Source organism: Mastigoproctus giganteus, chromosome 2 (genome assembly GCF_048544385.1).
Source record: "Mastigoproctus giganteus isolate SK-2022 chromosome 2, ASM4854438v1, whole genome shotgun sequence".
In the NCBI taxonomy this organism is placed as follows: Eukaryota; Metazoa; Arthropoda; class Arachnida; order Uropygi; family Thelyphonidae; genus Mastigoproctus; species Mastigoproctus giganteus.
The window spans coordinates 213289549-213315422 of record NC_143576.1 but is presented as its reverse complement, the minus strand read 5'-3'; positions in this window follow the sequence as shown (position 1 = coordinate 213315422).

Here is a 25874-nt window from a genome sequence, read left to right as displayed (position 1 = left end):
TCTCAAGAAATATGCAAAAACGAAATGCTATCACGCCTTATTGCCTCAATTGCTTTGGAATTAATTAAAAACAACCGTAATGAAAAATCCGTTCTCTAAAAAAATCCATAACATTAAAAGTAACTCGACACCACAGTCGTATAAATATTGAGATAATGTTTGTAATCAAATATAGTTAGGGCTTTTAATTATTTCCATCTTTCAGTAGTCATTGCAGATCCATTGCTAATCAATGTATTCACCATAACCTAATTCAGAATATTCGTAACGGAATTTAGATTAAAATCCTATCCAATAGTTTCCCAATACTATAGAACTAGACGTTAGACCTAGGCTAGTGTTTGATAACGTAGTAAGAAATATTTTGCGTCTTAGTGACCACGTTTATCCTCAATGTACATTGAAGAATCGTTTTAATTTTTTTTTTCTTTTACATAATTTTATACTAGAAATAATTTAATCTTTGTAGTTTGATCAGTCAACGAAAGCTAGATACGTCTAGCTGGATATTTTAAGCTATGATGCTGTTTCCACAGTGAAGTCATAGAAAAAAAATATAATATTAATATATTTTGTTATTTCTATCAAAGACAATGTTGTTCTTCGACTGCTATGCAGTATTAATAAATATTCGTAATACTACAGGCATCACACGAGTGAGAAAGTTATTACGCATTAAAATTGCAATCGATATGTAAGTTATAACTTTGAAGCTCAGAAGTTTGGATCTGATAGGCCTACTTGTTGTACCACAGAAAGTATTAGAGATAGTATTTGAATTGCAATTACGAGTTACAAGTTAACTATGGACATTGTGCATATTTAGAAAGATTTCTGCAACTGTCTAGAATTCATTCGGTCAAGTTTTATATATTTTTCCACAAGGTATAGTAATGACTTTTATGTGAAAGCCATTAAAAAATTATTGTTAAGGCTTAAACAGCCAACTGTTGCATATAATGGAATGTTAAAATGTTTTGAAATATGTGCAATATTTAACTGTTACGACGATAGCAAAGAGTCGTCTTAAATAAATGTAAAATTCAATTTTAAATTAGAATTCAGTTTTGATTATGTGACAAAAGGGACTGTAATTTCCGTTTAACCATCCGGCTGATTACCATTCCTTATTCAAATAGAAGAGTCTGTTTGTTACCAAAGGTACCAATGTTTTAAATCAAAACTAGGCAAAACAGCCAGGGTAAATGATGGACAATACCAGTGTTGCATATGTCCCTTCGTCTCTTGTTTTGCATGTACGTACTGTTTGATCTTCCATTTCATGAAGTGTAAAAATAAAAAAAGAGCAAATGACATATTGTACAGACCACGATTCGCCTTTGTATATCAGTTATTAATGGGGTTGAGTGGACCAATTTTTTCAATCACTGAAGCTAAGAATCCTTTTGTAAATTACTTTACATGCTTATAATAGCAACTATGTAGCAATAGTGTGAAATAAAAGAGAAACATTACCATACATTTTGTCTTTCTTCTTTGAAGCCTAACATCATCCACCAGTACATCCACCTGCCCACACCCTAATCCTCTCTAACACGTTATTTTTATTTAATATTTAAAAATATTGTACATTGAAAATTTACATCTGTTCTCAGTAGACAGTAATTTTCGATGATAGAGACCATAGTCAAATCTTTCTTATTTTTGAATTTGAACTCTAATAAATTCACCATCCTATGGATACCTTCTCATGATTATTGCTGCAGATCCGTACAACTTGGGCTAAAGTTTAAAACTAATCTGCACTTTGTATTCTACTGATCATAAAAGGTAGTTGAGTGGGTTTAGTAAAGACCAAGTGATGTCCTCAAGTTTAATTAGAAATTAAGAACTCTTTTGTCAATAAGAATACGTCAGATTGAAAGTAACAAAGATGCCAACTGAGGAGATGTTCATCTTGAGGAATTTGCAATCCCCGAAAGGTATTCTGCCGAACTTCTCGAATAAAAAAGGATCCCATTGGCTAAAATTGACTAATGTAAATATAAACTTTTGCTTCGTAATGCACTTTTATGTGTTTCATTTCTTATTGTGCGTTGGCACTCAATGCTCTCTTATAGAAGCAGGAAAAAAAGTCGATTGACCATTGTTCTTGTCTTCCTGTAGCCGAAGGAATAGCCTAAGCCATTTTGGGAAACAAAGTTATAAATATACTGTATAAACACTTTTCTGAAAGAGTTATATTCCCAACAGCTGAAAATGTTACAATTTTCCTTGTAATACTAAATTTCCTTGTAACTTAGCTTCACCAGTATTTGCTAAAGCATAGCAATATGTAATGTTAAATAGACTCGGAAAATCGTAAAATCGTCTTCACTGCATGTTTATCAATAAATCTTGTATCACTAACATAAAAAAGAACTTTCATAAGCATTAAAATATATATCAAAAATAAATACAAATGAGTTTTATCTATATAATTTAATTTTACGATAAATTCCTAAGATTATATAAAATAATCTTATACGCCGAATATTGTCTATTAAGACTTATTAGCCATAAAACTTTATCTGCACGTTGGACAGAAATGGAATTATCGAGATTAAAATATTTCATTTGTTGGCACTGGGCAGTTTGAATCGGATCCGTCTCAATACCAGAGCCGGAATCATCTCCACCAGCAATAAATAAAATTGTGTGACGTCAAACTGACGTCACACAATCAAGATTAAATATTGCTGTTTGTTTAAAACGCATGCTATTCCTCATTTAAAGTAAATTATGTACAATATTCAGTTATGTACTAGAGCGCTGTTGTACATGCTTTGGAGAATAATAAAAATAAAAGTTATTGTGGTATTTATGATTTTTACCTTAATTTTCCCCACCATTGCTTATTAATATACGCACAGCTGTTTCACATATCATGATGTACGATGTACTCTGCGATGTACTCTGCTTAATTGCTGAGTTACGTAATAAAATGAATTGCATCTTTGAAATTGCGTAATACAAATGGGTTCAATTTCATAACGCATTTAATGGCCGTTCAAATGTAAGAACCACTTTTATAGTTGTATGATAATGCGAGGCTGGAAGTACGATACAGTATGTTTTTTTTTTTTTTTTTCCATACTGAGAAAGAATATCACAGGGAATACTTAAACGTACTTTAATTTGTTTGTAATCTTTTTTGTAATTTAGCAAATATAGTAAAAATGCTTAAAATATTTCAGACAGCTGCAGAGGTATAAAAGTTCTTTAAAAATGCTTCAGACAGATAATGCAGCTATCTCAAGCATTTTTTTAAAATCAAAATAGGGCTTAAAAATGTTCTAAACAGCATTCAGTTGAAATGTTGCAGTCTTTTAAGACATTTTGAAAGCTTAGTGAAGGTTTCAAAATGACTTAAAAAATTCTAAGCTTTCTGGATGGAAATTGCATTGTAATACAGTTTTTCTTTTTAAATTGATAAATCTGTTTTGGGCGGTTAAAATTGATTTACATCATGGGAAAAGTGCTTCTGAAGAACATTGATTGATGCTGACGAAATTAGAAATTTAAGATGAAAAGTTTCTTATGAAAAATCGTAACAAAGCGATCCCATGAGACTTTCTAAAATTGTATTGGTATGAACAAGGTTCGAAAAAAAGATAAAATGATCTTACTTTTGTACCTTACCGTGCCTAGAAACACTTATCGTACCTTAGAACCATACTTGGAAGCTGAAACATTTAGCCCCGTACTGCCATCCATGTATCGCAGCGCCATCTGTTATTTAAAATAGGAATTAAAAATGGATACACTTCGCTCGTGGATTTACTGAATGATGAATGATGCAAATTTAAACCGTGCTGGAGGCAGAGGGGAAAGAAATAAAAATAAAATACGTTAATGTTTTAGAAAAGAACTCAGGATTTCACATTTTAAGAAAAAAATATCAATTTATAAATGGAAAAGGATATGTATTCCCATTTCAAGTAGAGGCTTCAAAAGCTCACATTTCTAAATACAATCCGGTCACTTCAAAGGGATTCAGAAAATATCTGAATCCCTTTGACCACTGTGGGATGGGTGAAATGAATAAATGAACACCTACTGCGAAAAACCTGATTGATTAGTTGTGCACATAAGTAAACTTAGGCCATGATGGGTCTTACAAAACAGTAATTTTTGTTTGAAGTGAAAAATAGCATTATTTGAAAAGGACATTACATGGCTAAAATATAAAGTTAAATTTAAATTTAAAGAGCAAACTTTTCCATTTAAAACTGACTATTCTTGTGTGATCAGTTTATTAGTTTTTTATTTGTATGCTGCAGTTAAAAATTGCATTTTCCCAACCCTTATAATAGTTCAGTTACTAAATAAAAATGGCAAATTTTCACCAAATTTATCAATGGGAAAAATCTTCCTCCAAAAGGCTACCTTTTCAACTTTTACTCTCTCTTTTAATTGTAAATTGAGGTGCTAATAATAATAATAATTCCAGTGTCCAATCATTAATTTATGGGTCGCCAGTCCAAACTTAGTTCTCGTACAAACATAAGCTCGAGATCTACTCAAAAGTTGTTCAAATTCTGATTCCAAAGCGACATTTTTCACAAGCAAGGTCCCTTCCACACCTCAGCCTTTGGAAAGGTCTGAGTTCGATTCCCATGAATAGCTGGAGGAATTTCTAAAGTCTTCTTCAAGCAAGGATGCAGTTAACCGATCTCAGGTGGAACGAGTAGATTTTTCTCGACTCATGAACACACGCTTTTTCTGAGGGCGGGTATGAGCGACAAACGCGGGTACCACTGAAATAATAATTTTTTTTAGGGGCGGGATAACGCCAAGGGCAGATCCAACTTTCATATTTAGGAGGCAATACTGTAGGAAACTTGTTATGTGTACAGATTACTCAGAAACAAAACGCAAAATTACGCTTTGGGAATAATCTTAAGAGAATAATTAACCCCATTACCACCTCCCACTTTCGGAAGTAGTAGGGGACAGTGGTTACGTAGTGGTCCCAAGGTTTTCAGTAAGGGTGAGGGAGTTCAAGTGCTGTTCCAAAGAAGAATCATTTAGTTTTAAACATCATGGAGTAGTTAAAAGATAATGTTTATCATTGGACACGGGTTACAGCCCTTTAGTCCCAATCTGGGACCGCCACTGCGATCACTGTACTTCCACACTTAATTTCCCCCTCTCGGATTCGCCCTTTTCCTGCCGATACCACTGATTTAACCCTAGAAAATTATAAATACATCTAAGAAAAGCAAAAATTCAGTTTAACGTCGAAATAAGTAAGTTCTGTTTTTTTTTGTGAACATAAAAACAAGGAACTTTTGACAGGAAGGAATGAACAGTATTGAGAAACAAATTTGAAAATAAACGGAAACATCCTGTAGTGCAGCGTTTCCCAAACATTTTTAGTCACAGAATTAAAACTGTGTTCTCAAACTGTGTTCCGCGGAACACAGTTTGAGAAAAGCTGTTGTAGTGGCAAAATATACTTACTGGACATTATTCAAAGAAATATCAAAGGAATCTATTTTAAACAAATTTTGAAACTTGCGAACAGAAAAAACACAGTATTCAGCAAGGAGTCACAGCGCCACTATCGAAAGCGATAGGCCCTATTTTGTCAATAAAAACAAATATCGTAGTATTTTTAGCTAATAATGATAATAATAATCGCGGGGAGGGAAAAAATGAGAAAAAATCGCGAAGGTCGCTTCATCGGAACTGCCTCTTCAGAGGAGAAGTTATGACTCTGGCAAAGAGTAGTGCCATCTGGTGTTGTTCTCAATAACAACCCAAAGCTAAACAGGTCCACCCTCCCCATAGTTGGATGAAGATGACAAGTAGAAATATTGAATATACTGCATCGAGTGTGACGCAAGATAAAGTCATCGACATTCAGACCTTAGGCAGAGGGGTGGGTTAGAAAAGTCAGAGAGAGTCGCCCTAGGACAACAGTGGTGTTGTCTCCCTTATGGCTACCATAACTGGGTAGGGCCACCCAGCCCAAACACCTAGCCTAACCAATATAACAACGTACAGGATGGAACTATTACATATCAAGTGGTTGGAATAGTTCCCCACTGTTCAGGTCACTCAACAGCGAATTGCAGAGTAAAGACACACCGTCGTTATGAATAACCTGATAGCTCACTCAGTCTTAATAATAAACCAAACAGGCGAATAACTACAAAGAACAAAGAATACGGAGCCAACCAAATCAAAACTAGAGGAGGAAGAGCAAATACAAGATATATACCCAGTGCGGCCAAAGTAGAAAGAGACGAGATCGCGATATTCAGAACAGAAAAAGAGTGGAAGAAAGCCCTAGCAGAATTCGAGGGAAAAGACGCCATAAAGACTTAAGCCATAGCGAAGAAAAGATCCAGAAGAATCCTGTGGAAAGTTAGAGAACATCTCAATCGGCGAATAATACCGATTACCTCAACAACAACGAAGTGTAATACTATGGTGAGTGTACAGAAATCATGAGATATCTACCCAGTAACGAGTAGGCCCACCTTTCGGCCAGATAAGGGCAGTCACACGGCGAGGCATTGACTTCACTAATTCACGAAAGCGTTCCACAAGTATTTCCACCAATGCTTGCTGCACTGCTGTCCATAATTTCGTCGCATTCCTGGGTAGAGGATCCAAAGCTCGAAAGGACCTTTCCACAGAACCCAAAGATGCTCCACAGGGTCCATGTCCGGTGAACGGGGAGGCCATTCCATGGTGATAAAATCTGCAGAATGCTCTTCGAACCATGTTCTAGTCACCACAGCTCTGTGGGGAGGTACATTGTCCTGCTGGAAGAGTCCATTTCCCTGTGGGTGGGTGCACGATGACCCTGAAGGGATGCAGATGGTCTGCAAGGATGAACATGTAACTTGGACCGCTCAGAGATGCGTCTAAATGTACCAGAGGTCCCAACGTGTGTCAGTTGAATACACCCCAAACCATTACCGACCGTCCACCTGCCTGAACAGTATCCAATCATCCAAGGTCCAGTGCCAATGTTCTTTCGCTCAGTTGATGAGTAGAGTCCTATGTCGTGGTTAGCAATGGGACTGTGGTGGGTCGGCAGGTCCCATAACCTATTGTGACTAATGATCGCCTGATGGTCTTAGTGGAAACGTTTCTGTCACCTCCCTCGTTGAACTCGTCGGTGATTTGTGCCACTGTCGCTCTCCGGTTGGCTGAAACAATGCAAGATAGACGTCGACGGCCACCTTCATCCACCAACTTTCTACGCCCACAGAGCTTTCCACAATGAGATGTTATTCCGGAAATTGTGTGTTTCCTATACACTGTTGATACTATCGAACGGAGATAGTGCGATTTCTGTGCCACCTCCGCGGAAGAGTGACCCATGCGTCGGGACCCACTATCATCCCTTTTTCAAAGTTGGTTAACTCACGACGTTTATCCATACTGGCATCGAATTACCGTCCACGTGAATGCAATGATGCAGGGTACCTATATACCTGCCAAGCGGTGGGTTCGTCCACTAGCGAGAGGGATGACAGCGTCGCGTTGCCCAGGAATCAGGTAGGTATCCCATGACTTCTGCCCTCTTAGTGTACTTCCCTGTCCCTGATCCTTCTCCTTGAAGCTAATCTTAATGCCACAGGCCAACAATACCATCTGATATGAAGATGGCATACTAACTTTTCAGTAGTATTAGTAGTATTAGTAACGACCGCATGGTGCAAGAAAGACTATGGCTTATGCTGCAACAGCCAAAAAAAAAAAAAAAAAAAAAATCCGAACAAAACAATGATAAAAACAAAAAAAAATTAAAAAAATAATAATAAAATAAAATAAAATAAAATAAATAAGTAAATAATAATAATTAATAAAAAAAACGTATGGCAGTGAGTAATGTTTCCACAAATATCTTCTTTGAATATTGTGGTATAAATAACAATAATATACTTTGAGTTTTGAGCTGTACTTCCTTTTATGCGTTCACATATGTATTTCCTTATGTTCGATATATCAATGTTCTCTATTTGTTATTATATTGTACTGTCACTATTAATCCCTGGCCTGGTGGCCGTGAAGGGCAATATTGCAATGTATAGATTTGTATTATTATTATTATTATTGCAATAAAGATTTCTTAGTTACAAAGCCAACAATGTGATTTATGTAATCTGGAGCCTCATCATCCAAAACAAGATCGCGATGGCCATAAATCAACAATAATTGCATTGTTCTGGGACTTCCCTCGACCTTGGGCCCTGGAGAAACTGCATCCATGTAAATCCAGTCTTAAATGTCGGCAATTGGTTGTTGACAATTGGCAAAGAGGCAATAAAAATAATTATTACAGGATAAAATTACAGAAGCATGAATCTCGACGCCTGTCATCAACTAGGAATTAGAAGTCTCAAGGAGTCTTTCCTTATAACTCCTAGACGTGAAATACTCATGTGCATATACGATTAATATTCGGACACCTGCCTTTACACAAATAAAGAGCTTTTGTTGTGTCATTTAATGTTTTGTGCTGAAATCTTTTTTGCTTTTATGACGGTCTTCAATCTTCGCGGCACACTCTCAACCAGCTTTGTATACATGTCAGGTGATATGTTCCTCCACTCGGCCTTTAACGCAGCCACCAGTTCGGCCTTTTTCTTTGGGCGATCTCGACATGCACATACCCGACGATCCAATACATCCCAAAGATACTCGATAGGGTTATTCAGATCAGCACTCTGGACTGGCCAATCCAACTTTTCCATACCCATGTTCTCAAACCACTCTGTTACGATCGGAACAGGCAGTATGGCATGGCGCGTTGTCTTGCTGATAGCCCTTCCCCGAAGTATTGCTATAATGTTGGAAGTGCATAATTGTCCAGGTTGTCCTGGTATTGAACAGCATTCATGGTTTTGTCGATAACGACTAATGGGCCCAAGCCAAACCATTAAAGGAGCCCCATACCATGACATTGCCTCCACTAAACATCATTGTTGGTAGGATACAATCAGGAAGGAACTGTTTCCCTGGCATTTGCCACAACTAGGAACAGCCATCAGACTGGTAGAGTGCGAACCTCGACTCGTCTGTCCATAGGACTGTTTTTCACTGCTCTACAGTCCAGGATTCGCGTTCCTTATGCCATGTTAGCATTTGTTGAGATGATCAATGGCTTGTGAACACCTGCACGACCATTGTAACCCATACCATGGAGTGCCTTCGTATTGTACTAGTGCTGTTATTCATACCAATACTCTCACAGAGGGTTTGTGCGACTTGAGACATTACGATTTGGCGCACAGTTCTTCGCAGAATTCTCTTGTCCCGTTCTGTTAGATTTCTTAGCTACAAAGCCAACAATGTGATTGATGTAACCTGGCTGTTTTTTGGCAGATTCGGTCCCATTCCGCTTCCATTTGCATATGACGTCACTAACCGTCGATCTAGGGATCCCCAGAGTGACCGCAATATCTCGTACAGAATGCTTACTTATGTGGTATCCTACTATCATTCCACGTTGGAAGTCTATTAATTCTTTTGGACGTGTCACCTCTTTTGCAATTGTCTGTTTGAAGCCCAATGTGCATATTTATAGCAGGTTCTGTGACGTGTTGCATGCGTAGGACCTGCTTACCCATCCATGGAGGGCTGTCCGGATATTAATGGTAGGGCAATATATATTCAACCCGTATATATTAAAGACGAGATAAGATTCGAAATATAGAAACAAGTTTCTCTAATCATATTTGTTCCTGCTAGATTATTGTTGTCAATGTCTGCTTATTAGATTTATATTCCCAAAGATAATCATAAACTTATAATTTTGATCACTCAATCCAGTATTATTTTTCTTCTGATTTTTATTCTCTTTCTTCTTCTCTTCGGGGGTTTTTTCCATCCCCTGAGGGGTACCAGATGCGTGGGGTAGTTGTTATGCCCATTACCATTAATAGGCGAGAGTAGATGCACAAGTGATACTAACTGGACATGTGTGAGCATGTCCGGGTGACAGAAAAATAAGTGGCAATAGTGGCACTTATTGCCACATGTATCAAGACCTGAGAGAGGAATTAGTAGGTTACGTGCCTAATCTTCAATCATCGATGCAAGGCTGTGAGACATTCCTTCTTGCAACGACACTTTTTTGGCGTTTCAATCCTTTGCCTTGAAGGTTTTTGCAGTGGGGAATCAGAATTTTCTATTGGTGAATTGAGGGTACCCCTCAATTCACTAAATATAAGAAGTATAAAAAGCACTCTATAAAAGTAAGCAGCTTCTGTTCCGGGGTCAGCCTTATTTTATCTATAAGAAAGAGAATATGTTAGAAGATTATTACAACCTTACTTTAGCAGGAAGCTAGTCTTAACGCATTATAAAAACATACCAAATTACCCTAGAAAGATTAATTGCTAGTCTCTGGAAGGGGATCTAGTTCGGACATCATAAGCTCCATAATTTAAAAATACATCTACGTTTCCTCTTTATTCCTCTTCCTTTTTCTTCCGAATTCTAATGCGCTGTTTATAAAAGATCGTTTGAGGGATACCCCCTCCAAAACATTACCAATCACATTTTGAAAACTTGTTTTGGCTTTTAAAACTTGTTTTCCCTAAATCTCACTGGGTTTTATAAAGGTGGTGTCAGAAAAGAGAATGCAGAACGAAAAATGCTTCCAAGACCATGTCCACTCTGTAAAGGTTGTCCGGAAAATGTGCTGCCTTCTTGGGCTTGTACTGAATAGTAATCAATGTATTCTGTCATCTCCACACTTGTGAAAATGTAGTTTCACTAATGTCTTCCCACTTCTGAACTCTAGACACTGTCCACTGTCCACAGATACTAATGGATACTGTGTGGAAACAATGTCTCAATATGGGATAATAGTCAGGGTTTTCATAAGTAAACGTATTCTGTTCAGTACATGGAACAACGCTTAACAGAGTAGCACAGGTATCATCTACTATCTGGTCTTGAATCAGGTTGGAATAAACAAAATATGCCGAGACATTCCGTTTTATATCTGCATGGTACTTCCCACTGACTGTTCCTTTCAACTATGTGCCGATCTAGTGAAAGTCGAGCATAAGACCTAAACCCGACGAATCAGGGAGAAATAATAATGAAAAGGTTTCGGTATCGTAAAGTCAGGGTATCATCTGAATTCAATTTTCCACTTAAACTAGGACACGCACTCAACGTTTCATCCAGAATACTGGAGATCGATTTTTTCAGAAAGTGCCACTTCTCACTTTCCTCTAAATTTAATTTCACAGAGTAGTTGAACTTTGAAACGTGTTATCGGGTTACAATCCCATGCTTGAACTACTGAGTAAGATTAGGAAAAGCATCTTCGCTTTGGATCCAGGAATTGAGATTTCTGGAGCCACTCCACAAGTAACTGACCCTGAACACGAACTGTACGCTCCTTTCTCGAATAATTACACATTTTCTGGAAACTCATTATCAAAATTAACCTTTTGCAGCTGATGCTCATAAAATGCACCTTCTACCACTTCACCGTCCACTTCTACCTTATACAGGGTGTTTCAGTTAAACGTTTCAGAACTTCTAAGAGGGGTAGGGTACATCCTGACAACTCGAAATCATATAGCAATGTGGGGTCGGAAATGCTTTCCTGAAGCGGTGTTGTACACAGAAGCACCATGAAAAGAAAAGAGACCGTAAGTGAGAAATCGTTTTAATAATACATGAAAAGAAGCAAAAGGTACATGGATTAAAGTAAGTGTTCGAAGTTTCTTCCACGGGCTACAATGCACGCCTCACATCTCCGACGCATGGACATCCGAACATTCTGGAATACTCCAGGCGAATTTCGAATTTCTTCGGCAGCTACTGCGATTCTTGCAACCAGCTCCTCAGCATTGTCAACAGGGGTGTCATAAACTAGCGATTTCATATGACCCCAGAAATAAAAATCAAGACATGATAGGTCGGGTGACCTAGCAGGCCAACGCACGGGACCACCACGTCCGATCCACTGTTGACTAAATGTGACATCCAGGTAGTTACGAACATCTCCGCTATAATGGGCAGGGGCTCCATCGTGTTGGAACCACATTGTCTGTTGCGTCGATGCAGAAATCTGTTCATCTCTCAAAAGTTGTGGCAATACTTGCTGCAGAAAGATCAAGTAGATAGGTCCGGTTAGACGACACGGTAACAGGTAAGGTCCGATGAGGTCCGATGAGGTGATCTCCCATAATACCGGCCCATACATTGACCGAAAATCGAATCTGTGCTGCACGACGTCGTATTGCATGCGGGTTCTCGACCGCCCAGATATGGTCGTTATGGGTGTTGAAAATTCCTTCCCTTGTGAAGGATGCCTCATCGGAAAACAACACTTCAGCAGGAAAAAGGGGATTTGTAGCACATTTTCCAAGGTACCACTGTGCGAAAGCAATACGAGGTGCATAATCCTCCGGTTGCTGTGTCTGGACACGCTGCACGTGAAACGGATGCATGTCTTGTTCTCGGAGAATCCTCCAGACGCTGCAATGGGAAACCCCGACTGCGTTTGCTAGACTTCGTGTACTCGTTCTTGGATTCCCCTGTACATGCTGCAGCACATTCTGTTCGACGGCTGGAGTCCGTGCTGTTCTTACCCTGTCCCTGTCAGCTCTTTCAAATGAACCTCTCTCAGCTAACCTCTGGTGCAGTCTTGCAAAGAAATTATGACTGGGAATACGCCTCGTCGGATATCGTTCCGCGTACAAACGCTGTGCGGCTGGCCCACTACAATTTGCAGCCCCGTACGCCAAATGCATATCGGTTAACTCTGCGTTCGTGTAATCATCCATCCTACTAACTTGGCGTTCTTGTTCAAGAAATTCGAAATTCGTCTGGAGTGTTCCAGAATGTTCGGATGTCCATGCGTCGGAGATGTGAGGCGTGCATTGTAGCCCGTGGAAGAAACTTCGAACACTTACTTTAATCCATGTACCTTTTGCTTCTTTTCATGTATTATTAAACCGATTTCTCACTTACGGTCTCTTTTCTTTATGGTGCTTCTGTGTACAACACCGCTTCAGGAAAGCATTTCCGACCCCACATTGCTATATGATTTCGAGTTGTCAGGATGTACCCTACCCCTCTTAGAAGTTCTGAAACGTTTAACTGAAACACCCTGTATACTGCATGATCCCTTATGATCAACTGTGCAATGGAAAAAAACTTCATCAGACCAGTTCACTCTGAATGCTTTTCAAAATTTATGGCTATCACTAAAAACAATACGGTAACCAACTTTAAAGTTGGGTTCTGAGACTTTTGGAAGGGGTCTATATAATTTAGCATACAGCTTCTTCATTATGCATAACATCTCGTGCCATTCCAAGAGAACATAGATCTGTGTACTGTTCTATTACACTTTTTATTAATTTTTGCAGTACATGGATATATTTACTATTTTTTGAATATGAAATCCATTTTAAATATTTTTCTATTAGTGTTCGAATAAACCTTTCTGCCGTAGCAGCTTTATTTTTACTTTTAGTAGTTTAAAAAATGAATGGCTTTACTTTTGAATAATGCACGCACTTGTTCATTTGCAAATTCATTTTCCTTGGTCACCATTAAGACTGAATCGCACTTCTTTAAAACAGATTTCAATGCTTTCACTATTTCTTGCGGTTTTTTAACTTCTCGGTGATATTATCCAAGCGTACCTTGAAAAACAGTCAATACAAACAAGAAAAAAATGAACATCATTGTTTGCTTTTGGAAGACTTGACATGTCTGCCAAATCACATTGAAATGTATGATGAAGACCCGGAACTCTCATCTGGTTACAGAGAAGATTTCTTCGTTGTGGCTTAGGCTTCACATATGTTGGCTCTCCTGACAACCATTCACATGTTTGGGTAATTTTGTATGTTTTTTGCAATGCGTTAACTCCAGCGAAGCATTGGGATTGAAATAATCTTCTAACACGTTTCCTTTCGTATAGGTACAATAAGACTCACCCCAAAACAGAAACTGCGTACTTGTATAGTGCATTTTGTAGTTATTATAATTTTTTTATGAACACCCCAAGCACGAAAGGTATTAGAACCCATAGTACTTAGTACTGGAGCGTGGGTTGAAAGTTGAGAAGATGAAAGAAGATACTTGTTAACATTAGACCTGAATTTCGTATATTGATGAGGAATAAATGAGGAAGAAGAAAAGTTGGTTATGTGAGTTTGAAGTTGGAAAGTAAAAGGATGCTGACTGGCTGCGGCCCGTGTTTGAATTGGTTTGAAGAAGAGAGGAGGAATTACAGAAGCCAGTTGAGAAGAACAGTGTCCATGGAAGTATCCATAGAAAAGGCATGCAACAGAAACAGACCTCTATGGGGCAGATAGACTTCGTAAGAGATGGGTCATTAATTAACCTAACTGCCATCTTTTGAAAGGCATCTGGAATCATGAGAGAGGTTATTGGGATACCAACCCAAATGTGGAAATAATATTCTATGGTAGGGTGGATTTGAGATTTGTACAGAGTGAGCGGATGTTTAAAAGAAAAGTAACGCCAAGAGTTAAAGAGAAAACTCAGGTTTATAAATGCAAAGAGTGAATCTTCCAGTGTATTTATTTTATATCGGTTTCCCTATCTTATTTTGATCTATATTCTTCTAAATCTACCCAATAAGCAATCTTAATGCGAAATAGAATAAAATAGTTTCCACAGAAATCGTGAGATGGCAGCACCGAACAACAAATGGCTGCCAGTATTCCTCAATTTTTGTATTATATCAGATTTCGTGTAAATTTTGTTATTTTTGTATCAAATGCAAATCGGCCAGTGTACAAATTTGTGCAGACGTAATACACATAGTCAAAATGATCGTAGATGACACTTAACATTGACTAAACGGTTAAACAAATAAATAAATAATACAAAAGTAACAAAACACTGAATATAATAAAAGCATAAATACAAACAGTAAATTATAAAACTACGCACAAATAAAACTGGTTATATAACTAAATATAAAAACGCCCGATTGAGACAAAAAAAAAGGGTTATTCTTTAAAAATACTTTTTAACTCCTATTCCGTTCAATGAACTAATATGAGATTAATTCATGTATTTCTATCACTATGCACGTACCTTTAATCCAAGCTTATGAATTTATATATATCGACCTTAAAATTTTTAAACTTTAAAGATTGACTTATACGCCAGAATATACATTAAAATATAATCCCATATTATTGGTCTGCCCTGTTCATTATGTTTATTTTAATTTTCCCGTTTAATATTTTCTTGTTTCACTAGACTAGTAGACACGAATTATCGCTTGTGATATCCAAACGAAATTATGGCGGCTTCATAAACTAAACTGACATAGCCTCGTTCACAACATGGAGCACAAAGTATTAAGGATCTGCAGGTAAAAGAATCACTAGGGGCAGTGATTATTACAATGTATTGATATGGGATTTACTTAAAGATGTAACTACTGTTAAAGTCTAGTGAAGGGCTTTTGCTTTCCTAAAGGGGACTACAATGGTCTCAGACATTTCTTAAACCATTCATTAGGACCAACTGATGATGTTACCAACAACAAATTCTAAATGGAAAGCAATCAGGGAAGTAATCCTAGAAGTCATTAGTCTTTTTATACCATCTGAGAGATGTCGTTCAAAGCTTAGACCTAAATAGAAAGCAGATTAACTGATAAGATGCGGCAAGGAAGCAAAATGCATGCCATGGATATAAATTAGCAGGGGATACAGAAACCTACAGTAGGTATACATTAGTCTGCAATCAAATACTCCTTTACGCCCAAACTTTATCATGAACTCAGTTAAAAATGGGATAAAAAAATGCATAAGCCTAATAGACCAAGGACCGTATCTTTTAATACATTATTTATTTATCGACGTATTTAAATCTGCAAATCTACAAGGGGGTATCGAAATGTTCGTACCCTCTCCTAGATAATACATCAGTAGGAAGATGCCGTTTTTAATATAAGTTGTGTATGTATTCAATAACTAATGTGTGAAATTTCATTCCCGTAGGTACATCAGAGGCTCCACCTCTGGTGTACGATGTGAGGAAGGACGCTACGGTTGATAAAGTGGAGCATCAAGTACTGATCAAGTTCCTGCATTTGCAGGGCAAGAAAACTCAGGAAATTGACGAAGAAATGAAAGCTGTGTATGGGCAGAATTGTCCATCTTATGACACTGTAAAAAAGTAGAAACGGGAGTTCCAGTGCGGTCGTACAAGTGTCTTAGACGACCCAAGAGAAGGAAGGTCATCAACTTCCACAGACAGTGAGATGGTTGCAAAGGTTGAGCAGCTGGTGCTAAGTAACAGATGTGTGGCTATTCATTTCATCGAAAATGCAGTAGGAATTAGTTATGGATCTGCCCACGGCATTTTACATGATCATCTGCACATGTCTAAGGTGTTCGAACGATGGGTTCCAAGATTGCTGACGTCTTTGCAGAAGCAATTTCGAATACAATGTTCCCGCCAACTGTTGGATTCGTGTAATGTGGATGTTGAGATCGGTTGGTGACAAATGGCGAATGCTAGGTGTACCAATATGATCCGGAAACTAAAGACGTGTCAAAGCAGTGGAAGCATACTTCGACAGGAAGTCATTAATGAAGTGGAATCGTGGTTTCAGGCAAAAAGTGAGGACTTCTATGATCAAGGCATTAAACAAATGATCCATAGATGGGAGAAATGTGTTATTATACAATACATGGAGAGTACATAGAAAAGGATTAAATTCATGTGAATTTTCACCTTTCTAGGGCTATTATTTCTAGGTAAGGGTACGATACCCCATTCGCATTATTATGTAAACATTTATTTTTTTTTTTAATTTATTTATCCTATAGAAAGTTACCTTTCTATAGGACAAATAGTCCAAGTTTAAAAAGTCCAACGTGAAAATATACGTTGGCCAATTAGCACTGTTTTGGAAAGACCCCGGTTCAAAATCGATCGGAGATAGAAATTAAGTAGGGTTTGTTGGTTTAATTTTTTTAATGGTGTTTAAGTAGAGTTAAGAAAATTCTCTCATTATTAAACATTTGATTATTTTTACGCAGTTCCTCCATTTAAAAAAAAAATCTGTATTAATTAAACAACGAAACAACAAAATCACATAAAATAATTATAATTTTTTCTTGAAATAGCTTTTGCTGTTACATTAATATGCTGTTTATTACTTTTTACTTGTAGCTGATATCATTACTTGTAATTAATATAACAATTCGAATGTAAAAATTTGTACATTTTGTGCTCGATTCATAGAGCACTTGGCGTTGGGGAAAACCCGATTTCAAACTGTGAATTACAAATACTGTGCGGTACACAGAAATACAAATTTCATATATATTATAAATGCACGTTTTGATGCGTAATATAGCAGTATTTATTGCTGAAACAAAACAGACAATTCAGAGTTTTCCACGAAGTTGTGTAATTTTCCCAAAGCATATTATGATCGGTCTGAAATAATATAGAAAGAAATACAGCTGTATGTTTTAACACTATTTTAGATGACTCAGTTAGATGACATCGGTTACCTGCGAATGAATACTAAAATACTTTTATCTACGTGTTCAACAAAACAATAACATGAATTAGCATATTATGTTGTACGATCATCAAAACATTCACCAAAACTGGGAAAAGGAATTTTGAAATCTAACTTAAAATTTGGGTGATTTTGTTGTAATGGTAAAAGAAATCCGATTCTGTTTCTGTGAGGTTGTTTCCCAACTTTAATTTTCTTAAGGGAAGTTAAAGACCTTTAAAGGATGATCCCATTGATATTCAAAACGACTTAAACTTTTTTTTCGTTGTCTTTCCAAGTATTTTCCTTTACCATATCCTGCTGATTGCTTCCACTTTCAGTAATCAAAGGGAAAATTTCCGGTAAATATTTTACACGTTTCGGGGAACATTTCAGATTAACGGTCACGGGGAGTTTTCTGATTATTTCTGTTCACATTTCATCCGCTTGTAATAATTTTGCTGCAGTGGCTAATTGGAAGGAAAACCGTGGCTATTTCCTTCTTTGCATTTCTAATTCTTCCACCTCATTGTAGACTCCATTAAACCTTTGTCGACTAGAGAGGTTTAATAGTTATATAGCTAATATATTTGGTTCGGTTGAGAACCCACCGTTTCTTAAAAACAAAATATATTTAAATATTACAAAATTCTGTAGCAGGTACATAATGTGTCCTGCTGCTAGTATATTTAACGTGTTTTACATTTAAGGGTCATCTGCAGGTTAAAAACGTTTTATCCCGTTTATTACGCGAGAAAATTTCCTCGATCACATGTTCATATTTTCCACTATCCTGGAAAAACTACTGCAATTTTCAGAGGTTTCAAAGTTTTTCCTCTAGTATAGGGCTAAGATAAAGCTCCGTGCAAAATTTCATTAAATTTGGTCCACTAGAAGATAAATTATTGTTGCAATCATACAAGTATGACACTTTCGTAACGCTTTTCACATGACGGTTTTTCGTTACAAATTTTTTTTTGTAATAACGCCAGTAAAAACATTTTTAACGTCAAAATAAAAATTAACTTAACTGAGTTATTGAAATTAAGTAAAGGATTGGCAAACGTATTTAACGGTTTTTGTGAAAATCCTTTTTCAAGTAATTTGAATAATCGGCTCAAATACTCAAAAGTCTTACTGATTTGGAGAAGGCCGAAAAATCTCACCACAGCCATACTTGTGGAGTGTGGTAATGAATAAAATAGTGCCCCCCCCCCCAAAATGAATCATGTAATCGTGGATCTATTGCTTTGCGTGGAGAGTAACCCCTGCAGGGAGAGCAAAATGTTACCTTCTTGCACGCCGAAGTTACGCTCCTGGACTTGTATCAGTTGGATCTTTCCGATTCCCAGCATGGGACCTTAATGTGACGTGTATTGTCGATAAATCGCCTGTCTTCATATGGATGATTTTGTCTGTTTACGAAAGAATACTTCAGAGAGACCATGGGATAAGATTCCAAGATGGATCGCAGGGTAGCTGCTGGGCAGAAAGCAGAAGATCGTGGTTAGGGGTCACTTTTCACATTGATCTAACGTTAGAAGTGAGGCCTCCCAAAGGTCCATTCTGATATTCATAAATGGGATTGATGAAGACATAGAGGGGGGTGATGTAAAAATTTGCAGATGATGTCAAGGTCGGGAGAATACTTAATGATCAGTGCCCAGCAACACTTCTTCGGCATGAAGTTTTGCTAGGCTTCAAGAATGGTCAGAAAAGTGGCAGCTAAGTTGTAATGCAGCAAATGCGAAATAACTTATACAATTGTTGGAGTTGAATTAAAAACTTCTCTGGAGGAAGAAAGGGATTTGGAAGTTACGAAACGGTTGGAAATGCACTGGTACGCAAAATTTAAGGACCAGTCAGGTTTTCACCTGTAGCTTCTCATATAGAAGTGATCTGGATATGGGAAAAAGCATACCAAAGGAACCTGTTGAGGTACAGAAATGATGATGAAGGAAACAAAACGGTACAGAGGAACTTTATTCAAAAATGGCAAAATAGCACTGGCTGCCATAATACAGATGCATCACTGCCAAAGATGGAACAAAGGGAAGACCATATCTCCTCAGTAGGAGATATGGTCACCCCTAATGTCGATGCAGGCTTTGCGCCGCCTGTCCATACTTAAAACAATGTTGTTGATAAGTTCTTGCGGTAACATCGTCCATTCCTCTATCAGCGCCATCTTCAGCTGGTGAACGTTTTCTGGTCGGTGTGGACGTGCCGCTAGGGGTCTCCCCAGAGCGTCCCATGTGTGTTCGATGGGATTTAGATCGATGGAACGGGCAGGCCAATCCATACGAACAATGTACTCATTTTCCAAAAGCATATCAACAGTGCAGTGCGATAGGGTGTGGCGTTATCATCCATAAACACGAACTCGGGGCCAATGGCACCTAGGAACAGACGTATGGCAAAGGATTACCTCAGTATAGTAGCGTGCACCGTTTACAGTACCGCCTTCCAGTATCTGGAGTTATGTACGTCCATCCAAGATAACGCCTCCCCAGACGAGACCACCTCGACCGCAATATCGATCCCTTTCAGTAATGTTTGTGGGGTGATACCGTGTGCCAACCTCTCGCCAGATTAGCGGAGTAGTATACAGGCGGCAAGAACAGCCTATGGTGTCCCATTGATGATTTATCAAACATTTGCTTGCAGAAATAGGAATGTCATAATCCCACTATATAAGACATTGGTAAGACCGCACTCACACTTGGAATTCTGCATCCAAGTATGGAGATCGCACCTAAAAAAAAAAAAAAAAAAATCAGCTTCTTGAAAGGGTTCAACGACAGGCAACCCGCTTGGTCTGATAGCAAAATTTTGATTTATCCACTGACTGAAACTGCTAATATAACACCAAATTAAGGTGCCTAAAAATTTTCCACCTTATCTTCCATAAAAGTCTAAGCTAGATCCTTCCATTTTTCCGGAACAGGTCATCACCAACTGATCCACGGAAGTCAGCTTCTTGTCAGTAAATCACCAAGGTTCCTTAACCGATGCTGCTTTTCATCCCAGCACTGTCCTTTCTATAGTCCTATATCTTTGTTCAGCATTGCATTTCCTCTCAAACCGAGGAAAGACCAGTAGAAACAAAATCTTTTCAAACGAAGGAAACTTTATTTATTCTGCTATTTAGGCCAGAACTGTGTGTGTGTGTGTGTGTGTGTGTGTGTGTGTGTGTGTGTGTGTGTGTGTGTGTGTGTGTGTGTGTGTGTGTGTGTGTGTGTGTGTGTGTGTGTGTGTGTGTGTGTGTGTGTGTGTGTGTGTGTATTGCCTTCACCATGTCCGTCCGTCTGTCTGCATGCAACAATTTGACTCCCATTTGACGGTTTTAGTGAAATTTTATACTTTGGCCTCTTAAAATATTTGTAGAACTATTCCAAATTTCAAATTGGATAAATAGAAATCTGGCCATTATTTTTCTTTCTTCCATATAAATTATATGAAAAAAAAAAGAAATTCTTTGATTAAATGTAGTTTTAATGCGGTATTGTTATATTTAGATAACCCGTGTACCCTTCGCGTGTATTATGTTATACCCCTGAACGTGGCGTCGCTTGTGAAGAGATGCATATGTAGAGAAAGAAAAGAAACTTGAAAGTATATAAGAGAAGAGTAATAAATATTATACAGTTGTAATTAAACTAAATGGATAGAGTTTAGACAACGTAAAACTATAGAGCTTTATTAAGTGTTGTTATTCTTAATAATTAATCGATAAGGAGATAACTATATTTACTTTTCATTTCTCTTAATCACAGAAAATGAAAAAAATCATTTAATTTAAGAAAAAAATCTAACAAGCCTTAAATGTACCGCACTGGTACATTAACTAACTTGTATATGCAAAGCTTCCTTCCTGATATTAAAAGTGTTTTCGAAGTCTTTAGGCACCTTCAATCAAGAGCTGTAGTTTAGTCAATCTCAGGAATAATAAGTTTTGTTTTGTTTTTTATCTCCTTGATTATTATTACAGGCAATTAAGGCTCTTCCCTTGACCGAATTGTAACATTGTGATTCAATGCTCATATGGAAAGAGAGGTTTAATTCCTGTCAGTGGTCTCAGGCGCAGGTACAATTTTTTTCCGAATTTTTTAAGTTATAGTTTTGGTGGGGCCCACTGCAATTATCGGATCCCATATAATTTTGATCCTACTTCATGGGACTACCTTCGTACCTGCAGAAGCCAATTAATGATGATGATAGGGGTAATTTAGTACAACGTAATTCAGACTTCCTCGTTGGTTATGACGTAAGAAACAGAATGTAGAAGCTATGATATGGATATCACTTGGTAAAGTCTATTACTGGATCTTGGTAGCATTGTCCATAAACACCTCAGGAATGAGCCAAAAATTCGACTTATATTATTTAAAATCTAAGAATTTCAAGTTGGAATTTTCTGGTGCTTTTTGCTGTAAAAAGTGATTAGGGATTTAGAACAATGGGATGGAATTCAGGGGCAGCATCTTTGGCTAGCGAAATTTTTCGAGGGACACGGAGAGAAATTATAAAAATGAAGCTATTTGAATATATAAAGATTTGTGATTTTCCAGAGCATAAGTATAATGGAATGTCTGGAAATCCACCAATAAGATGGCAATAACAAATGAAACGGCCGACTGAGTGGTTGTACCGCTTTATTAAGTGGACAAGAAATGTAGCCCCCTCTCTTCCCCAACAGCCTTGACCTTCTTAACCTTCTCTATTATTACATAACAAAATACTCCAATTCAAGCTACTTTTTTTTAATGGAAAATTCGCTTTTGGCTCCACCATGTTGGGGAATTTAATATTAATCGATAAAGTCTCCTGGTTTAGTTGAAAATATAGTTCGATCCTAGTTATTTAAATAATTATAAGGTCATCTTTTGTAGCTAAGGAAGTAACTTATCGCAGAAATAAATAGATTTAGAAACACAATCGCAATTGAAATTCCATGATTCACAAGCAGAATTCCCTTTCTTATACTAAGCGGGTGCATAAGAAGCACACACGTGCATTGTATATCCCTTCGGAACTTAGTCAGCAAAAATAAAGTAAAAAATCTGGTTACAAGAGGAAACATGACGTTAGCAATGCTTCCTTTTTGTGTGAAACCGATGGGCCCTAGTTCCACGTTCATCTCAGGGTGGAGACTCTTCCGGGAATAATATCTGCTTTTAGGAGAAATTATAAAAATGCAATTATCAAAGTAGAAACAATAATAATAATTTTAAAATGAGGGGTATTTAATATACATTTTTAAGTTTTTTGTTGTTGTTGTTTCTTTGTTTTTGCGCCAAAAAGCCTAACCCCAATAAACCAATGCATGTCAGTTAAACAGTATGTATTCTATGATGAGTTTGTCTGATTTTCTGAATGAAAAACCCAGTTTCCAAGAAGGAAAATCCACGTAAGCCCTTGACCGTTTTAACAAGAGGGGAATACTTTTCAGGGTAATTTTTTTCCTTCCTCGAGTACATTCGAAAATAATCACAGCATGGGCCATCTGAAGGAGTTTGGAGGTCCCATTTGTAGGCCGTGTGTCTTATGTACCAAATTTTCTCATTAATTGTAAAATGTTAAGATGAATATTTCCCAGCTGGTTTCTTAAAGAATTATAATATATAATATATTAAAATACAAAATAAACAAAAGACTAAACTGACGTTCTCATATCACATTTTTATCAAAAATTCAATGTACAAAATCCAGTAGGCTGTTTTTAAGTACATAAGGAAATAAAACGAAGTGATTTTATGGCTAAAGCCATAATATTTCTCTACTGAGGTAATGTTTTTATTTGAAGTAGTGCAATATCAAGACAACTCGTAGCGGAATGCCTCCACAATGTGAGGTCTAAAACCCTCTATATTGTACTTAGAATGTGAAGCTGTTCCAAATTTGGCCACCAGAAATTACAGCAGCAATGTTTCTATAGTTCCTGGTCGGCTATTGAATCGAAATTGGACCTAAAACTTTCCCCGTGGTCTAATAAGAAAAGTACATGCTGAAAATGTGATGTAAATTTGGTGTTGATCCGACTTTTTCTTTCTCGAGTAATGCTCGCGCTGTCGAATCGGAACTTATCTCAAAACCTTCTCAGAGACTAATATAGCATAATTTGAAAATTTGGGTGTCGGTTTGACTTTTCTTATCGAGTAGTGTACAAACATTCAAAATACACTTCTATTCATGTAAAAAAATAAATCGAAATTGTCCGAAAAGATAAAAATTTCCGAATTTAAATTGGTCCAATTTTAATGAAATTTGAAATGGCTAGACAAGTCTTGTAACAAGATCCAACAATAAAATTTCACGAAAATCCGTCTACTGGGAGTCGAATTGTTACATGGGGACAGACGGACTGATAGTAACAACAATAGGGGCTTTTAGACGTTTTAGGAACATTTCCAAAAACGATTTCAGAATGATGTCGATCGTTATTTTTTTGTCTTTTGTTAATTTATGTCATAGAAGTAATTCCTTTATTAATTCAGAGAAATCAAAGGAATTCAACAATTCATATTCTATGTTAATTTGTACTTTGTCTTATAATTTCTCTTCTCATTGAGGGTCTCCTTCTAAAAATGAGATCCAGTGGCAAGATCCATCTGTCCCTTCCCCTTAAGAGGGCACTAGCGTCTGAATGCTTGTTCTATAGACACGAGATGATCCTTTCGGCCCCGTCCAATATTAGTTAACAATCAGTAAGCATTTTAATGTATTAGGACACTGACCTTTTGTAAACAAATTCAATTCCACTGTTCCAGATTGTTTTCTTCCAAAGGATGTATCTAAGGGGATATGGATATGCAAAACTGATTTTCACTTTTTCTTTTTTTTTTACTTAGTTAGGAAAATCTCATGCGATATAAAACAAAGCTTATGTAACAGCAGGCGACCCTGTGCAATCACCGTAACCCTAGGGGAAACCCCCAGCGCATAATTTCCTCTTTCTAAACCCAGCAACCAAAGGTGGCATTTTGAAAGAATGTAAAAACACGCACACATCTCGAAGGACAACTTCACCAATGACATGCAGAATAAAATAACGCTAGCAGTAAATAAAGATGTAAAGCACATTACTTGCCTTTCATTATTCATTTAAGTTACCATTCAAAAGCTTTTCCAGCCGTCAGAAATGTGGTTTTAAAATTAACCAATGAACTGTTTATGGTTTATCAATTAAGCCTTCATCTTACTTTATTACCTTGGCTGCAATGTGCTAATGGGAAATTAAAATCAAGTTTAAACTATGCTTGCACGTATATATTACTAGTGTATGTTCAGTAAAATATAAATTAGTTAATGCACGCAGTGAGTTACATTTCAGGCAAATTAGCAAATACTAATTAGCCATGATTCATAACAAAAAAAAATGGCAAAAGCAAAGACTTTTATGCATTAACTGAGAAAATTTCGTTTCAGCGCATCCGCCACATTGTCTCCAACCAGCATGGCAACAAATAGCCTTCAGTGCTTCAGCTACAATATACGGTATATGGATAGCCTATGCGATATGTATGAAAAATATAAATGATAACTGCCAGATTTCTATTGGGTTGATTTAAATGATATTTGGGAAGGATCGACAAATCGTTCTAAAAGAACGAAATATGAAATTTCACGAAAATCAATTTACTGGGAGTCGAGTTATTACATGCGGACGGACGTACGTGGCGAACACCATAGGCGTATTATGCATTTTATGCTAACGCGGCTAAAAATTTCATTAAAACGAATACTGTGTTAAAGAAATTTTCACTAACACTATTCCCTTGTTAATAAAACAGTAAATCTCGTTTAAGCGAAATAGTTCTAGCGAAAAATTCAGTAAAACAAATTTGAAAAGTCCAGCTAAGCCCATTGGTTTACGCACGGGGAAATGAATGCCATTCTTATTGTAAATACCGAGAAGAAAGGATTCAACTTAAGGGAGGGGGATGGCATTTTTAAAAGATACAGTAAGTTAAACAAAGCGTAAAGTTTTGTTTTTAATAATTTAAGACATAAAGTAATGGTAAATTATATTTACAGTGCCGTATTTCTAAACTTTTGAGTTATTAGAACTTTACTGTTTTTAATTCGATTCCACCAAGCGTATAATTTATTTTGGAATTGCTATTCCCCAAATTTAAGACCGTGCATTTTTCTGCATTAAAACAATATCGATAAGATGGAATTCCTTAAAATTAATCAATCTATTGATCGGCTTGATTTTTATTATGAATGCAACGTTGACCGAGATGGATTTTTAGAACATTCAACGAGGCACTTTAGGCTGTGAGGTTGGCTGTTTGTTGGGGGGAATTAAAAAACGTCTCTGGTAGATTATGTCATAATTCTGATTTAGCACAATATCATT